Source organism: Ascaphus truei, unplaced genomic scaffold (genome assembly GCF_040206685.1).
Source record: "Ascaphus truei isolate aAscTru1 unplaced genomic scaffold, aAscTru1.hap1 HAP1_SCAFFOLD_772, whole genome shotgun sequence".
Classification (NCBI taxonomy): domain Eukaryota; kingdom Metazoa; phylum Chordata; class Amphibia; order Anura; family Ascaphidae; genus Ascaphus; species Ascaphus truei.
The window spans coordinates 149,583-163,187 of record NW_027457107.1 but is presented as its reverse complement, the minus strand read 5'-3'; positions in this window follow the sequence as shown (position 1 = coordinate 163,187).

Genomic DNA, 13,605 nt, shown 5'->3' with positions numbered 1-13,605 from the left:
TAAGGTAATGAAGGGGTTAACCCCTCCCGCTACCCCCCACCCGGTAGGCCTAAACACCCTTCCTTGGGACCAATACCCCATTCACCAACCCCCACTACCCACAATAAACAAAAATACACATAACAGCCCCACTACCTACCTCCTAGGTCCCTAATAAACACTTACAATATTCATGAAACCATTATTTTTTTTACACACAGGATTAATACCACAGTCCAGCAGGGGACCCCGGTAGTCCAGATGGGTTTCCGTAGGTTCCACAGTTCACCCTGGGGGTGCCCACCAGTGTCTGGGGGACTTGGGTTATCCCCGCTAGGCTCTGTGGGCCTCCAGGTGGTCCCCGCGGGTGTCCGTGGGCACCAACGGTGTCCACGCGTTTTTCTGGGAGCCTTCAGGTGGTTCCCACAGGTGTCTCGGGGCCCTGGGGTGATTCCCATGGGTGTCTGGGGGGCCCTCGGGTGGCCCCGTGGGTGGCTGGGACCCCCACAGCTGTGGGGCCACTGGTTCTTCCCCGCAGCTGTCCCCCGTGGTTCCTCAGGTGGGCCCTGTGAGAGTCTGGGGGTCCTTGGGTTGTCCCCATAGGTCTCCGCTGGCCTGCTGCACCAATCCTGTATTTAAAAAAACAAAAACATGGCCTACATTTACATCAATACAGCTCCCCCACCCCACCAAACACATACAGCACAGTAATGGGCAAAATAACTATTACCAAGATACGTGGTCATCTCTCCCTCTTTACTATACAGACTTGCACAGACGACAGTTGCGGGCTGTGACTCCCAGACAGGCAGAAAGCTGCAGTGATACCCAGGGGGAGGTGGGGAGACCTCTGATTGCTTCCTCCTCTCCTGCAGCATCTCCTCCAGTGTATCATCCCATACAGGAGTCACATCATGGGGTGGGGGGGGGGGAAGGATCCCATCCTATATTGCAGAGGAAGGATAGCAGTGCCTGTCCTACCCCTCCTTGTACAAAGAAGAAGAAGCAGGCACACGGTCTTACTCAAAAGGAGGTTTAATATGCCATAAAGTCCAATGTATCGGAAGTCAAATACTGCCTTTCTCAAGGTGAAGGCTAGCAAACACACGAAAACAGTCAAAATATATACCACCCCCCCTGATACTCACCCCTCCCCATTCTGCCACATAACCAGGATGTTGACCACCTGATGACATCAGAGCTACCATATGGCGCCCCCTAGTGACGTCAGACATCTAGGTCTAAATCCCTGGCAATACAGCATAGAGCGGTCTTGGAGGACTGCAGCCACAGCCACACCTCTCCCCAGACTGAACACTCCCCCATGATGACGTCAGCGTGACCCGGCCGTCAGGGGGGGGGGGATGAGGGGGGGCATGCACCAATCAAGACTGGACTCACAGGGCTGGACAAAGATGTATCCGTCGCCATGGGATCAGTGTGAGAGCAGGGAGGAGTGAGACACTCCTATAAATCACCCTGAAAGTGTAAATAAACCACACACCAAAATATTAATAAAGCATATGTGCACAAAACTAATACAGCAATATACTATTAAAAACATGTGACTGTATACTGTACTGCTGATGACATCAGTATAATCCTGCAAAGTTACAGTGAAATGCCACATAAGCATATGCAGAACATCAGTATTTAGAATATACTAGTGTGTATACCTAGGTCAGAAATGGGTACACACAGCCGGGGGGGGAAGGGGGATGGAGGGGAAGGGGGGGGGAGGGGAAGGGGGGGGGAGGGGAAGGGGGAAGGAGGTAGGGGGAGGGAGGGAGGGGAAGGGGAGGGAGGGGAAAAAAAGAAGACAAGGGAAGAAAAAAAAAGGGAAAAAACACCCAAAAAGGATGGTGCAAGATCAAATATGCCTGTAGAAAGACAAAAAATTACCATCTATTAAGGAAGCATTTTAAATTCTGTTGCTCATTAAGACCCATACCGTTGCTGGTATTTAAAGCATGTATCCAGAATGCTTCACGTCTCAATAAGAAAGTCTCCCTATCTGGAGTGCCTTGTCTAGGTGCTACTGACTCAATACCCATGATGCGTAAAGAGGCAACATTATGATTGTGTTCCACACAGTGTTGCACAAGAATAGAGGGATCCGTACCTTTTCGAATTACACTTTTATGTTCAATGAACCTTGTTTTTAACATTCTTATGGTCTTACCAACATAAAGAAGACCACATGGACACTTTATTATGTACACTACATATTCAGATCTACATGTGATTCTATTTTTAATTTTTATGATCCTCCCGCTGTGGGGGTGACTGAATTGACTACCGGTAGTCAGACTGTTACAGACCGAGCAGCTCATGCATCTAAAGTTACCCGGTCTGCCACCCTCCAGAAAATGAGGAGTTCTGTAGTTACCCTCATTATCTGCATGTATCAGGCTATCAGCCAGATTCCTCCCTCTTTTGAATGCCACCATTGGTGATACACAGCAACTTTCAGATAATATATCATAATTTTGCAGAATATGCCAATGTTTAAGAATGGTAGATTTAATAAAACCACCAGCTTGACTGTACGTAGTGGTAAATACAAGCCTGTCCTCCTTCTTATTTTTGGTAGCACTTACCTCTTTATCCAGTGCCCGGTCTAACACAGCAGGAGGATATCCCCTAGCCAGGAATCTACTACGTAGTTCTCCAATAGCTGGTTCAATATTATCCTTCCTGCTCGTGATTTTGCAGACTCTGACTTTCTGTGAAAAAGGTAATGCATCAATAAGAGAAGGAGGATGATGGCTATCTGCCCTTAAAATGGCATTTCTGTCTGTATCCTTTCTAAAAAGATCAGTATGTAACTCCCCATTAGTCTGTGTAATGAGGACATCTAAAAAAGAGAGTTGCTGTGTACTCCATGTATACCCCTCCTTGTCACATGGGATTAGGGCTATGTTATTGAGTGAGGGGTTGTATGTTTGTATTAGTAGGGACAGGCAAGGCCGGAGCCAGATGGGGTCCTCCTGCCTCTGTCCTCCCTGTCTCCTGACCCTTCCTGTAGCCGGACATACAGAATATTGATAACAGAAGAGGAAATAAAACTAAGAAGTGCCGGCAGGAGAAGGCCGTGTCATATCTATTCTTATTACATTTATATCACGTTTTGTGCCTTGATCCTTCATTTAATTAACACAAAGAAAATATGAAACAGAGGCAGTTACAGGTGCAAACTCTCATATATTCCCTTTATAATAACGCACAAAGCAGCTCCTCCCCTAACTGCTCCTTTTATGTGTCATATCTCCTCCTCAGCCCCTAACACTGCCCCAATAAATGTGTGCATGCTGGGAGGAGGTGCTAAGACTACAGCTCCCAGCATGCTTTGAGCCGAAGAGACCTGATTTCTGTCCCCACCCCACAATCCTTCTGTTCTAACATTGAGATGCCTGATAACCAGACTTGTATGTATGTAGGTCTTTATTTATATAGCGCCATTAATGTGCATAGCGCTTCACAGTAATAATACACGTGACAATCATATACCGTAAATAACAAATAATACAAATAGCAAATGATGGGAATAAGTGCTTCAGACAAAAAGTAACATTTCGGAAGAGGAGCTCCGAAGAGCTTACAATCTAATTGGTAGGAAGAATTTACAGAGACAGTAGGAGGGCATTCTGGTAAGTGCATCTGCAGGGGGCCAAGCTTTATGTATCATGTGTATAATATTATCCACGGTGCTACTCACATGCTTCTTTAAGCAAGTGTGTCTTAAGGTGGGTCTTAAAGGTCATTCCAGAGGTGTGGGGCAGTGAGAAAGGTTTAAGGCGGGAGAAAGCTTTAGATAGAAAGGGGGTACAATGCAAGAGTCGGGATGGTGCATAGCAAGAAAATAGGGCTGAGATGTAAGGAGGGGCAGAAGAGTAAAGCTTTAAAAGTGAGGAGGAGAATTGAGTGTGAGATACGGGATTTGATAGGAAGCCAGGAGAGGGATTTCAGTAGGGGAAACGCTGAGACAGATTTAAGAAAGAGTGGAGGGGCGTGGTTTGGAGCCTGACAGGGATAGTCGGGTTTGTCTGAAGCTCCCTAAGATAAACATTGACTGAGTAATACTAGTCCAAATTCAGAAAAAATAATAATTATTATATGCCAAGAATCCCAGAAGCAGACTTGCTTGCGATCGCGGGCTATTCGTGCCCCCCTGCCGGATCACCCACGGGTCGGATGACCTAGGAGGCGAACACCACGGGAGCAGAATAAAAGTGAGTGGCGAAAAAGGCAGTGACATTGCGGGACCACCGAGCTCCCAGTACCTCCTAACACTAGCGGCCGATCCTACAAAATGGCCGCTGGGCACCAATAAAGAAGATAAGAGCTAGCGGCTATAGGCGGAGCGGTCTACGGCTATCTGCGCCACCGGGGCTTTCAGACTTGCCTCCCATCTAAGGGCTGGACTGTAAACGGGATGTGCGGTGGTGGTGCGGGGCTCTGGTTCGGCTGTGTGGCATCTATAATGGCCGCCATTGCCCTGTGACAGAGAGGGAGCTGTGTGCCGGGCTTACCTTCAGCCCTGCCCACGCCCCCCTCCGCCTCCGCTGTGAGGAGGGGGACAGAGCAGAGCAGCTGATTGACTGAGCTGTCTTGCTCCGTGCGTTCCAGCCTGCGTTTCAGCCGGAACCAAGATGGCCACCACCAGTTTGAATTAAAGGCACAGCTTCCCCAGGAAAATAAATAAACAAACATAAAAATTTAAAAAAAAAACCAGCCTGATCCTAAACAAGATGCTGCAGAAGCATAATAGTAACATTCAAAAGCAGCTATACATGCCTTTGCCACTAGGCAACGCCCACGCCTGAAAACCAAATTGCAGTTTTATTAAAGTGGCTCGTCTTCAGAGGAGTGACACAGCAGTCACCTGCAATATTGAATAACTTTGCTCTTTTAAAAATGTTCTAAGGGGAGCGCATGCGCGTCGCCAAGGGAAATAGTTGCCTAAAACTTGGGCACCGCCCCCACTGGCAGTAAAAAGAATCTAAAGCGGCAGATAAATATCGCAAATCCGACAGCGGCGGCAACCATAGGAACATCCAAACAGGCCAAAAGGGGGACCCCGATACTAACGGATTATTTTAATAGATCGGAGATGGCTAAGGCGGGAAGTTCAGAGTCACGGAACGCAGGCTCCGATTCTGAAAGTGAGCGCAAATCAGGATCTACCACGTCCAACCCAAAACTAATAGTGGAGGAATTTTAAAAAATGTTATGAAGATCTATATGATGGTATAGCATAGCCTCCCGGGCGCTATGTCTTTTCCTGGGCCCTACCAATGTAAGCCCTGTTAGGTGCTGGAAGTGGAGGGGATAATTCCTTCCTAAGGCCTTGTCTGGTTTTGAATCCTTCGATTGTAACAGAGTATCCAAGGGCGGGCCTTAGCAACAGCAAGAGAGTGCCAACCTGAGGGGTGGGTACTGATTGGACCACACACTGGATGTGAGGGCCTATCAGTATCCAGATCTGGTTTGTTATGAGTCAGAGTTACAGCCACTCCCCAAAGGATATAAATAATGGTACTTTCCTAAATTCTGGGCTCTTGTCATTCTCTCTCCTCCCTCTGTGGAGTGAGCAACATCTGCCCCCATCTCATAAGGAGATGTGAGGAGAGGTCCAACAGGCCTGACCTAGGCCTAAAGCCTGAGTCAGGGCACAGCTGGAAGGGAAGAATGTAATGGCTCTTTTATGAAATCTGCATGCAATAAATACCAAGAAAATATAATGGAGTGTGATTTACTGTCTGCTTAAAGAAGAAGAGGTGTCTGCATGGACCATCCCCTGCCTTCACAGAGGATCCATGCTGACTGGAGGTGCTGCACCAAGCAAGAACAAAAGTAACCTGTGATCCTGTCCTGTTTCTGCCCACAACATCGTGGAGCACTCAGCCCTCCTGTTTACCAATTGGTACAGCCCAACAACTAGTGAAGTAGTTAGAGAAGCAGACCCCCCAATCTCACTTAGGCAGGGGGGGGGGGTACAAGGGCTGCAATGGAGTAAAAGTGGCACACAATTCTAGAACAAAAAGAGCTCTAAGGGAGTTCCTGGAAAGCTCCAAGCTGCCAAGATTAGGCAGTTAGGATAGGGAGGTACTGGGAGCAAGCTTTACAATAGAAGAATTGTCACGGGTAGTCGACAAGCTGAAACCATCCAAGGCTCCGGGGCCGGATGGCTTCTCGAATCTCTATTATAAGAAGTTCTTTGAGCAATTGTCTCCTTCGGATGTTCAATGCGGTCCTGGCAGTGGCCCCATTTCCCAAGCAGATGCTCCAGGCGTAGGGTGACCATTGTCCTGGAACTAGATTCCATATTCCTCTGTCTCCCTTTGCAGCTTATGGGATTCATTTCTCCCTAGTTAGCTGCCTGTTATTTTCCCTGTCCCAGAAGCTTGCTGCATGTGTAAAAGACAACATTTTGATACACATGTTGTTTATATAGACATAGTCAGTGAGTTGCTATAGCAACCTCAGCCTTTCTTTCAGAATGGGCTAGTCTGCTCTCCCCCTCTGCCTTGCTCACAGATGGTCTGTCCCCAGACTATCCTGCTACCCAGATTCCCTCTCACTTCCTTTTACCTTCTACATTGGCTGAGTGTGTACCTTCTGTTATGCTCTCTACTGGCAAGGCCTCATCCTTTTCTCCTTTCCGCACTATCAAGCACACTCACCATAGAGACATTCTCCCACAACACCATAATCCACAAGTACCTTGGGGATCTATGCTTTCCCCAATAAAGTGAAGAAAAGACAAAGTACTTGTTGTGCTTGTAACAGGAACGAGTTGAAACTATCTGGGCTTTTCATACTAAACGTGACTGGTCTCAGAATAGTGAAAAGGAGGACCGTGTGCCTTACAGACACATACAGGAGCTGCTACTCAAAGACTTTATGCTTACACAGAGCAGTCTCTGCAGACTGACAAGCAGCAGCCTTACTATCAACAATCAGCTTGCACTGCACACAGCCTGCAGCAGTACAGCTGTCAGCTTACACTGCACACAGCCAGCAACCAACTTTGCACACAAGGCAGCAGCTGTGCAGACAGACAGTTCATAGCACACAGAACTTTGTTTGCCTTTTTCTGTTTGAGTTCACCCTCTGCCCAGCTCTGTAGTGAGGAGCTACCATCTCACCTACCCCTGCGCACATCCCCCGGTTAGCGCCACCAAGGGCCACGCCATCGGACACCCGGCAGGACACGGGTCAGAGCCACCGGACACCTGTGAGTACAGCTACCCCTACACTGAATGCGGCAGGACACTGCTCTGCATCATCTGAGACAGTCACCCATCGCTGATGCAGGTAAAAGACCGCACGCCACATGCAGTGGCTAAAGGCCTACACACACCTAAAGCATGGCAGAACTCAGAGCCTCACCAGACATTGCGCAGGAGAGTGACCACTCAGACACATAGACCGCTGCGCAACTGCAACAGGCACAGGCAGATGCAAGGCCTAAACGGACAGTCACACTGACACAAAAGGCCCGCGAAAAGAACGAAACTGACATTGACGCACACCGCGAAAAGTTAGAGAAGGCCTGGGAGGACACTGGTTGTGAAATATGTAACGTTGCAAGTACTAGCGATCAGGAGAGACAGATTAGGCAAGCGATAGCACAATTAAGGTCAAGTCACAAACGCTACCAAATGCTGTCACAAACATATCTCGCCTACCTGAAAGAATCAACACGGAAGAAAGCCTCAGCGAACGTGACCAGCAGGAGGGAACCGACCTGGAGCGCGACGGCTTCCTGCAGACCACCATCACGGACGCCCAAAGCGAGAGAAAAGAGCTTCTCCTGGAGACCGCATCGTAGCGCTCCAGCACATCCTGATTCTTGCGCTCGACTATTTCCAATCCGAGTTCTTAAAACTCTGTGATACCCATGCTCCACTACGCAGAATAAGGGTACGGGGTGCCCACCTTCCATGGGTTACACCTGACCTTATAACACTCTACCAGTTCAGGGATGCCTTGTGAAAAAGCCACAAAATAACTAGCACTACCAAGGATCTCAATCACTACAGATGCCTGCGGAACGTGTGCACAAGGCAAACAAGGCACGCAAAAGCACAATATTACTGTGACAATCTCCTCCAGAACACATCAAACCCAGCTAACTTCTGGAAGGTTATCAACAACATATTCCAGCCTTCTAACCACCAACAGCCAAGTAATATCACTAAGGGCGATATTACTCTGACAAACCCCACCGACATTGCAAATGCATTCAATGATTACTTTGTGGGGTGTGCTACTAACTTATTAGCAAAACGCAACCCAAACCATAAACCTGAATCTCATCCTGGGAGTACCCCTATAGCCCCACCCCCTCCCAACATTGCCCACAATTTTCAATTTGGCCCAGTATCCGAAGAGGAGATTACACAAGCGCTTCTCAAATTAAAACTAAGCAGCCAATGTGGACCTGACTTACTACAATCTAGGTTCCTAAGACTTGGAGCCCCAGCAGTTGCCAAACCAATTGCTTCCATATTCAACGCTATCCTGTCTGCTGGCCATATCCCTAAGACCTGGAAAGCTGTCAGAGTTGTCCCAGTCTTCAAAAGTGGGGACAAAAACACTGTCTCAAACTACAGACCAATCTCCCTTCTCCCAATCCTATCCAAAGTCATGGAAAAATGTGTCCACTCCCAATTAAGCGATTACTATAACAAGACAAATTTTCCTAGCCAATTCCAATCTGGCTTTCGCCCCAAACACTCCACCGTAACTACCCTGCTAAAAGTTTACAATGAAATCCAGTGTGAAATGGAACGGGGTCAACTCACTGGTGCAGTATTCCTAGATTTTGCAAAGGCTATTGATACTGTTGATCATGCTATCCTGCTTAACAAACTCCAGAGCTCTGGAATAGGGAAACATGCTTTAAACTGGTTTCAGTCCTACCTATCAAGTAGATCCCAACATGTGTCCATCTCTGGCGCTAACCAACCCCCTGGCTATCACTTGTGGTGTCCCGCAAGGCTCTGTTCTGGGGCCCCTACTCTTCTCAGTGTTCATCAATGATCTTCCCACAGCTTGTCAGGAAGCCTAAATACACATGTATGCAGATGACACAATCCTATATGCACACAGCCATAGCCTCTCTGACCTTCAATACATACTTGAGTCAGACTTTTTCAGACTCGAAAACTGGATTTCCCAAAACAAACTGTTTTTAAACACTGACAAGACTGTAACAATGGTGTTTGGAACCAAGACTAAATTTGTAAAGCTTCCAGTGACTGAGCTCCAGATTACAACCAACACTAACACCACCCGAACTCCTGTTACTAGTTTTAAATACCTGGGCATATGGTTTGACTACCACTTAACATTCGGGATGCACATTAATACCCTGACAACCAAGTCGTATGCCAAACTAGGGGTACTCTACAGGAACAAATCCTCCCTAAGTCTCCTGGTCAGAAAACGTATCGCACAGCAGATGCTAATGCCAATTATTGACTATGGAGACATACTGTAGTACTGTATATGGCTCGGCACCTCAAACCCACCTTAGCAAACTTGACACCCTCTACCACTCAATTTGTCGTTTTGTTCTCCAATGCAACTATAACACACATCACTGTGAAATGCTCAAAGAACTAGATTGGTCATCACTCGAGTCTAGGCGCAAAGTTCACCTTTCCTGTCTTGCCTTCAAATTCTTTTTGGGCAAGCTACCCAGCTACCTGAACATGCTCCTCACCCCTACCACATGCAGTACCTATCACCTGAGATCAGACTCCAAAAGACTGTTCATGGTCCCAAGGCTCAACAAAGTATCCGGCCACTCCTCCTTCTCTTACCGTGCACCCCAAAACTGGAACAATCTATCGGAGACTCTCACATCCACCACCAGTTTAAGTTCTTTCAAATCTAAGGCTGTCACACATTTTAATGTGGTCTGTAATTGTTTCATACGCCCATAATAAGAATTATCTTTAACTGTGCATGCAATGTCTTGTATATAATGTATACCCTGCTCATTATGTAACTGTATTTGTAAGCATGTATTATTTGTCTTAACTCTGTGCCCAGGACATACTTGAAAACGAGAGGTAACTCTCAATGTATTACTTCCTGGTAAAATATTTTATAAATAAATAAATAACATCCAGACACTCGTCAAGGTCCGCAAGATCAGTGCAATATCACGTGTCTAGCGCAAGCGTAAATGCCACCAAGCCACCGCAGAGGCCGCACGTGCCAGGGCCGCATATGCTCAGAAAGAGGCAGCCATGAAACTAGAAAGGGCCCGCATAGAAGAGGAGGAGCAGACAGCTGCTGCCACCGCCGCTGCAGCCACTGCCACCGCTGCACGGAAAAAGACAGAGGTGGACGTCAACCTAGAGGCCCTAAATCAAGAAAGGGAAGCTGCTGCCGCCATAACCCAAGCCGAAGTCTTAGAAGCAGCCGCGCGACAGGATGGCGGGGAGCAACCGTACAGACGGATAGCCTCAGAGGATCCAGCCCAATGCACTGAAGACTACATAAGGAGCCTCTTCAGTGTAAACACCAGCACACCATCTCAACACGACGGGAGCGATACCACAAACACCGAAGACTTGCTAGGTCCACGTGGAGAAGATGCTGTTCCTTTAAGGGTACACGCTACCTGGGACAGTCACAGCCGCAACAGTGATCCACACGCCAGCGCGCACACGGATGCACTACAACAGGCTCGCAATCCAGGTACACCCACACGGGAAAACACAGCCCCTCACACTGACCAGCAGTCATCACGCGACCACGCCAAGAAAGAGGCGACCGCATGGACCCTCCCAGCAACTACTTCAGAATGTGAGCAACACGCCGATGCCTCAGGCCTGACAGACATGGCCAAGTACATGATCCAGTGTGACCTGGTGCAAACAGGACTTACCAACTTTGACGACCGTCCCGATGCAATCAAGAGCCTAGGCGTCTCAGCTAGGGAAGAACTCAGACTGCTAGCCAAATGGCTGGGAAAAGAATCCATGGAACACGCGAAGAGACTCGGGGCAGCAAATGCGAACCACCCCCAAGTAGGTCTTGACCTAGTATGGGAAAGGCTAGAAGACTGCTACAGTAGCCCCGAAGCAGTCGAGGATTCGCTCTTCAAAAGAGTCGACAGCTTTCCCAAGATCACAGCTAGAGACTACTCGAAGTTACGAGAACTCGGGGACCTGCTGCAAGAGCTGGAGTTTGCAAGAAAAGACCATTCCTTAACAGGTCACAACATCCTAGACTCAGCTCGTGGAGTGAGACCCATCTTGGAGAAGCTACCCTTCAACCTCCAAGAAAGGTGGATTTCACAAGGCTCCAAATACAAAAGGGAGAAGCACGTCGCCTACCCCCCATTTTCAGTCTTCTTAAGCTTCATTCGCGAAGCAGCAAGGACGAGAAATGATGAAGCATCTTAGGTGCGCAGACCACATCCAGTGCCAGCCACCCGAGGAATGAAAGGTTAGCAGCGAGATACAAGGATGCCAGAACACCCATCTCGGTCCACAGGATGGACGGGTCCCCTACGACCCACGTGAGTCCCCACCAGGCAGCCGTCAAGAACAAGAAACCAAGGGACCTTAACGAAGAATTTCCTATACACAAAAGGCCGCATCCGCTTAACAAGTGTATCGGATTCAGAATGAAGCCCATAGAGGAGCGAAAGAACTTACTCAGGGAATGGGGAGCTTGCTTCAAATGTGTTGCATCCAAAGCTCATCTATTCAAGGACTGCAAAGGAGCTATGAAATGCACAGAGTGCAATAGCGACAGGCACATAGCCGCTGTACACCCAGAGACTATGAAACCCAAATCTAGCAAGGCTCCTAACCCTATGACAAAGCAGGGCAGGGAGGAAGAAGAGGGAGATACACCGCCCACGACGTCGGTAGTGTCCAAATGCACAGAGGTATGTGGGGAAATAAGCGACGGTAGATCTTGCTCTAAAATATGTCTTGTAGCAGTGCACCCAGAGGGACAACCCCAAAGAGCTAAAAGGATGTATGCTATCATCGACGACCAGAGCAACCGATCGCTGGTCAGGTCAGAATTCTTTGACATGTTCAACATACAAGACAGCGCCTCTCCTTACACTCTCAGAACGTGCGCAGGGCGAATGGAAACTACAGGGAGGAGAGTGAATGGATACACCATATGCTCAATAGACGGCAAAGTGAAAATCCCCCTTCCCACACTCATCGAGTGCAATCACATGGCGGAAGATAGGAGCGAAATCCCCACACCAGACGTGGCGCGACACCACCCCCATCTCAAAGCTATTGCCGATCGTATCCCACCACTAGACAAAGGTGCCCAGATCATGCTGCTACTTGGCAGGGACATCATGAGGGCACACAAGATCCGTGAACAGTGAAATGGGGACCACAACGCCCCAAGCGCTCAAAGGCTCGATCTAGGATGGATGGTAGTGGGAGAAGTATGCATAGGCAGGATACGCGGACCCGACAACGTAGACACCCTACGAACAAACTTGTTGGAGAACGGTCGTGCATCCCACTTCAAACCCTGTCCGAACCACTTCCAGGTCCATGAGAAGCTCGAGACCAAAAAGAAATATGGAGATGCACTTGTGACAAACAAATACACTGATGACCTAGGGTTTACAGCGTTCCAGACAACAAAAGACGATGACAGACAGGCGCCATCAATGGAAGATAAAGAAATCATGGAGTACCGCATGAAAGCACATGTCTTCGGTAACAGCCCATCACCTGCGGTGGCTGCCTACGGCCTCAGAAGAACGGCACAAGACGGAGAAGCAGAGTTCGGGAAAGACGCGAGGAACTTCGTCGAAAGAGAATTTTATGTGGATGACGGATTGAAATCAGTCCCCACCGAAGAAGAAGCCATAGACCTACTCAAAAGGACACAAAAGATGTTAGCAAACGCCAACCTAAGATTGCACAAAATAGCTTCCAATAGTGCCATAGTGATGAAGGCATTCCACGCGGATGATCATGCAAATGATCTCAAAATTTGGATCTGGGGACCGACACGCCTCCCATACAGCTGAGCCAGGGGATAAGCTGGAATCTTAAAACAGACACATTTACGTTCCAGGTAGCCATCGAGGAAAAACCCTGCACACGACGCGGAATCCTATCCACTGTTAACAGTCTTTACGATCCGCTAGGATTCGTAGCTCCTGTTACTATACAAGGGAAGTCTCTTCTCAGAGAAATGTCCTTCGAGAAGCAGGACTGGGACACCCCACTACCTCCAGAAAAACAGAAAGAGTGGGAAATGTGGAAGTATTCCTTGAAGACTGTAACAGGGGACTTATCCCTGTTCAGGTAATGTGCCTCTAATCCAGCAGTGTGGTGGTTAACTGCTCTTAGTCAATTAACAAAACACCACCTGCCTGCCTGATTAGATGGCTTGGAAAGCCTGTCTTTTGAAACAGGAAGTGAGGACTCTTTAGCTGACACCTGAGCTGAACTTGGAGACACACTTGTCTTGAGCTCTGCCAAAAAGATAGCAGAGCTGCTTTCAAGACACAGGGAAAACTTCTAAACCTGTATGCTGACCAACCCTGGAGACAAGGGAGCTGAAGCAGGGACAGTGAAGATTTTTTCCTCCAAACCACAAGGA